Raw genomic sequence first — 6,403 nt, forward strand, 5'->3', positions numbered from 1 at the left:
ACACAATGTGCAAGAAACCACCATGATCATGCTGTATGGTCACAGAGTTGGGTCTGTAAAAAAAAAAAAAAAAAAAAAAAAGACAGTGAAAACTTTGTCTCAGTGCAGACTTCAGGAAAACAAAGAGTCTATCTAAATGAGAATAAACGAAGGCTATTGAATCAGCCAACATCACCATATACCATGCACATGGTGGTTTCTTGTGCATTGCTGCTAATTGTTTATGGAATCTGTGCTGGCGTAGTAACTCAGCATCAGGTCCAAAATCTGTTCTCCTGGTGTTGACTTCCTTAGCTATTTATTTGCAGTTTGGTACCCAGATTTCAATATTGGTTCCCCTTTATTTAACATCCTTGGTGGAAATGTGCTGTACCTTTCACTCTTCTCTGCTTTTTCTAATTATACCTCTGTTTTGTATTGTGTTGCTGAAATGTACTGATTTTCATAAGAAGAATAGTCACAAGGTAGAACACTGTCATAGCTATAAATCTGGCTTTCGAACTGGCCTCCTAGACCAATATGTTTACAGTTCCTACCAAATCAGCCTTCATCTGGAAATTGTGCTATGTCACCTATAAAAATAGATAAGGTTCTCCTTCCATCTTGATTTTTTGTCTTCAAAGAGCTTGGTTTTTATACAGAGATTGCAATCATTCTTTCCAGTTTTCCACTTACCAGGGGTAAAGATAGTGAAATCTGTGTTCACAAAAGAAAAATATTCAGTAGGGAACCTGAGGCACAAGCTGCAAAGGCATCATTTTAACCAAATGTTGCCATCTTTCTTGGGGTTATCTAATTCTAATTCTTCTTCCAGAAAAAAAACTCCTGTTTGTTATATGAACCCTCATTAAAATAATAATTCCTGTCCTTATTTCTCTAAATGGCTTAATTTCACTGAAGATGATTTGTGCCTTCAATGGCCCTCCTAGGACACATTTGACTTAAAAAGTATTATTCTTTTTAAGATGCCTTACAAAATAGAGTAAGATTTCTCAGGCTTCATAGAAAATTTTTCACTGGTATTCAAAGACATGCAAACAAAACTCTGATTCAACAATTACTTCTCTAAAAAATAATATGGGAAAAGTTAATGAACCATTTGCCAACTAGAAATTAGCAAAATAAGGAAAATAAAGTAGAACTGAAGTTATAAAAGAGAGAATATTACCACATGTAAGAAACTTCAAAAGTTCCTTATATATCGGGAGTAGACCGTAATTATACAATAGACAAAAGATGAGCTGCAAAACATCAAAGTTTTTTTAAATGTCATTATTATAGATAAGGAATTTTATCATTTTTACCCTTAAAGGCCATTGAAGGGCTGTAAACAGATAGTGTCATGTTAAAGAATTCCCCATAACATTGAAAGAAATACCAAAACTGGGGAATGAATGTTCTTAACTAAAAAAGACAAGATTAAATATAAGTGTAGAGTTTGTTGCACGAGAGAGATGAGAGCCAGAGTTGATAATAAAAATGAGGGTGTGGGAACATACATTTAAGAGATACTACTAAGATGTTATCAAATGAAAGTGAAATAACGCTGGGCATGGTGGCTCACACCTGTAATCCCAGAACTTTGGGAGGCCGAGGGCGGATCACCTGAGGTCAGGAGTTTGAGACCAGCCTGCCAGCCTGGTCAACATGGCGAAACCCCCATCTCTACTAAAAATACAAAAATTAGCCAGGCGTGGTGGTGTGTGCCTGTAGTCCCAGCTACTCAGGAGGCTGAGGCAGGAGAATCATTTGAACCCAGAACCTAGGAGGCAGAGGTAGCAGTGAGCAGAGATCGTGCCACTGCACTCTAGCCCAGGCAACAGACCAAGACTCCATCTCAAAAGAAAAAAAAAAAAAAAGGAGAGTGAATTAAATGTGTATCAATAATGATTTGTGTCAACAAATCTTTATCAAGTAAGAAATATAAGAATAAAAACAGATTGTGGAAATTTAAAAGAAAAGTTTAATTTGTAAATTGCTTATACATGTTGACCAATGGAGCAGGGCTTAAATAAGAGATGTTTTAAAAATCTGAAGAGAGATTTAAGAATCACCACTGTAACAGCTCGTAGTTGGAGACATTGAAGTAGATAATGTCATTCATATAAAATCACCCAGAATATGTGTAGATAGATTTTTGGACAACAGCGGTCTGGGAGATAACCTGAAGATCAACCTATAAAAGATCATTATTCAGAAAAGATAAATAAAAACAGATTGTGGAAATTTAAAAGAAAAGTTTAATTTGTAAATTGTTTATACATTGATATTAGATATATATTTCCAACTTTAAGAACAAAATAAGTCTGTAATTTTACCAAAAAATGTTATAAAGCAGTATTCTCTCTATGGTGAGAAATACTTTTTTATATTCATTTAAGTATTTTCAAAACTTCATCATGAGCATGTGTTACTTTTATAAACAGTAATAAAAATCAAAACAACACAGTTTGTTTAACAGTGAGGGAAATAATTATTCTTTCTTCTATTTTTAATAGAAAAATGTATTGTTATTGAAGTAAATTTTACATGTAAATGTTCATTTTGATGTTATGACAGCTTTTCAAAAAACGTGAAACAGAATACAGAATATTTTCATCACCCAAGAAATTTCCTGCTTTCCTGCTTTCAACTCCATTCCCCATTCAACCACAGGTAGGTAACACCATAGATTAAATTTTGACTATTTTTTTGACTTACAGAAATGATATAATTGATTATGTATTTTTCTGTGTCTGCCTTCTTTTGATCAACATAATGCTTTTGAGATTCACTTATCTTGTTACCTGTAAAAATACCAACATTTGAGTATCCATTTTTCTGCGGATAGATATTTGGGTGGTTCCCAATGTTTGGCTATTATGATTCAGGTTGCTATGAATATGCTCATCAACTATTTTAGATAAACAAAAAGGTTTTCAAAGTTGATACAAAATTTTACACTCAATCAGTGATATCTGAGAGTTCCAAGTGTGCCCTACTTGTGACAACATATAGTACCGTCATTTTGTATTTGCTTATAGTCATTATAGTGTTTTCAGTTTTCATTTTACTAAAAACTAAAACCTGAGAAAAGTTTTCATGTGTACTATCCATGATGAATTATCTAGTTCATGTTTTTATTATGGATTTGGAGATTTAAAAAATGTATTATGTATACCAGTCATTTATGGGATATATGAATTACAGATTATTTTTTGATCATCTATAGTTTGCCTTTGGCTTTCCTCATGATGTATTTTTATTAGCAGTTGCATTTTACTTTTATAAAATCTAATTAATGTTTTTTATTATCATATTGGTCTGTGTCAAAACTCTTGTTTTACCAAAATTGTGAAGATATCTTTTCCATAGAAGATTTATGGTTCTAAGGTAGACTTTTAAGTTTATGATCCATCTTGAATTAATATTTATATTTTTATTAGGTTAAGTAGAGATTAAGGTTACTTTTTGCTTACAACCATAGAGCTGTTGAAACACCATTTGTTAAAAAAAAAAAAAACTTTCATTCTCCCATTTAACAGTCCTGATGCCATAATCCAAAATTAATTAAAGATCTATGACCAGGTTTATTTCTGGACTCCCAATTATCTTCCATTTATCTATTTGGTCTTCTGTCAGATCACACTCTCTTGATTAATATATTATTTCTGTAACTTTGTAAATTTTCCAAATGTGTTCTTTTAATTTTTTTTCAGGATTGTTTTGGCTATTTCAGATCCTTTGCTTTTCCAACAGGTTTAGCAAAAGCAAGTAAGTTTCTTGACAAAAAATGCATTTGATTTGGAATTCATTGAGTCTGTAGGACAATTTGAAGATAACCAAAATATTGTTAATTGTCAATTTTTTAATCTATGAATGCTTGTTTTTCCATTAATTTTGGTACTATTTATCTCAGTATTATTTTATAGTTTCCACTAATTCTGATAATTTTCCACATAGAGAAAGTGCACATTTTCTGATTGACTTACTATTAGATATTGGTTGTTTTGCAATAGATTTTTAATGTATTTTGGTATATATACATATATATTACACATAAATGTTATATACATAATTTATTATACAATATATTCAATATAATATATAATAAATTATAGTCAGCATATATGTCATGTTTCCACTCTTCGATATATTTGCTTGAATGTTATACATATTATATACCCATAATTTTATATTATATGCAAAATTTTCTGCCAAGTACACTTACAATGAGTAGCATAAAAACTAACATCACAGCAGAATAACAAGTTAATAGAAAACAACAACAAGAAAGAGTGGCCTAGAGGAAGCAAGAAAATACTTCAAACAAGAAGAGGGCATGAGAGTAGACCAAATGCTTATATATTGCTGTCAAATGCAATCTAAGGCTTCTTACCTGTAACTGGTGTTCATTTTTAAGTTCCTGCTGTGTGTAAGATGTTACACAGAATTTTTGTATTAACCTACAACACAGGCTTAGTTGCTAACCATACCCGATAAACATGATCTGACATCCAGGATCTAACCCCGACAGGATTTGATTTATAGCAATTGTCTTTGTTACCTGGTGAGCATCCATTTTTCCCAGACTAGGACAACTTAGACAGCCTGGTCAGCAAAATTTTCAACACACTCTTTTTTCTTTTTTACATTCTTTTCATTCTCTTTCATTATTAAAATATGAATAAAGTTCATATGTGAATACTTGTAAGCAATTACAAGAAAATTGTATCCTGTTTTGGCCTTTTTAAATATAGCATTTTAAATTATTTCTTGCAATTGAGAGTATGTATTTTGTTTTATGCTGTCTTTAATTTTTATTTCCTTGTGATAATTTTTGTCTTTGTATAGATAAAACTCTAGTTTGATACTAGTTGTTTATTTTTCACATATATTACAGTATCTGATACTTATAAATTTGCTGATATATATACATATATATGTGTGTGTGGATATATGTATGTATGTGTCTGTGTGGATATGTATGTGTCTGTGTGTGTTTGTGTTGTGCAAACATACATGGCCACACACATACACATATCCACACACATACATATATGTCACATTCAGCTAATTTGTATTATTCAGATTTCATATGAGGGTACAAGGGTGCAAGATTAAAAAGAAAGTATGCAACTATTTAAAAGATTTTATGATTAAGATCTCGAAAGCACAGGTAACAAAAGCAAAAATAGACATATGTGACACTATAAGACAACAGAGTTTCTGCACAACAAAGAAAACAAACAACAGCAACAGAATGAAAAAGAAACCTTCCAAAATGGGAAAAATATCTGCTAACTATTCATCTGGCAGAGCCTATATCCAGAATATACAGGGAACTCAAACATCCTATCAGCCAAACAAAACAAAATTAAAAATTGACAAATGATCTCAACAGACATTTCTCAAAAGAGGACTTACAAACGGCCAACAAGTGTCTAAAAAGTGCTCAACATCACTATTCATCGGGGAAATGCAAATTCAAGTCACAATGAGGTGTCATCTCACTCTAGTTAGGATGGCTATTATCAAAAAGCCAAAAACTTACCGATGCTGGCAAGGATGCAAAGAAAAGGGAACTTTTGTGTAATAGATTTGTGTATGTCTTTTAAACAGTTCTAGTTTCACTTTACACAGAATAATCAGGAAAAGTGTAAAAATTCAAAAGTTAAATAAAAATTTTATCTGTTAGTTGCCTGTGGGGGAATCAATGTAAGCTAGTACAGCCACAGTAGAGAAAAATACAGAGTTTCCTCAAAAAAAAAAAAAAAAGAAAAGAAAAAGAAAGAAAAAAAAAAACTACCATATGCTACAGCAATCCCACCACTGACATTTATCCAAAAGAAAGGAGCTCATTATATTAAAGAGACATCTTCACTCCTATATTTATTGCAGCACAATTGCAATAGCCAAAGTATAGAATCAACCTAGGTTTCCATTTAAAGATGAATGGATAAATAAAATGTGGTGTATATACACAGTGGGATACTATTCAGCCATAAAAAAGTGAAATCTTGTCATTGATGGCAACATGGGTAGAACTGGAGGACATTATGTTAAGTGAATTAAGCCAGAAAGAGAACATTAAACACTGCATGATCTCACTCATGTATGGAAGCTAAAAAATATTGATTTCACAGAAGTAAAAAGTAGAACAGAGGATACTGGAGAGGGTATGAAGATACTGAAGGGTATGAAGATACTGAAGGGTATGAAGATACTGAAGGGTATGGGGATACTGAAGGGTATGGGGAACGGAGGGATTGGGAGACATTTGTAAATATCACAGCTAAAAAGAAAGAATGAGTTATAGTGTTCTATAGCACTGCAGGATGACTATAGTTGACAATAATATATAATTTCAAGTAGCTAGAAGGAAGATGTTGAATATTCCCCACAGAACGAAATGATAAATGTT

General features: G+C 32.1%; 1 long non-coding RNA gene across 1 annotated transcript; it reads left to right on the top strand.

Moving 5' to 3' along the window:
• Positions 1–2,403: 2,403 nt before the first annotated feature.
• Positions 2,404–5,757, top strand: LOC110743435. The gene is made up of 2 exons (XR_004183672.1): positions 2,404–2,655; positions 3,699–5,757. It is a non-coding gene; the product is annotated as an uncharacterized LOC110743435 (long non-coding RNA).
• The last annotated feature ends 646 nt before the right edge of the window (positions 5,758–6,403 follow it).

Source organism: Papio anubis, chromosome 5, assembly GCF_008728515.1.
Source record: "Papio anubis isolate 15944 chromosome 5, Panubis1.0, whole genome shotgun sequence".
Taxonomy (NCBI): domain Eukaryota; kingdom Metazoa; phylum Chordata; class Mammalia; order Primates; family Cercopithecidae; genus Papio; species Papio anubis.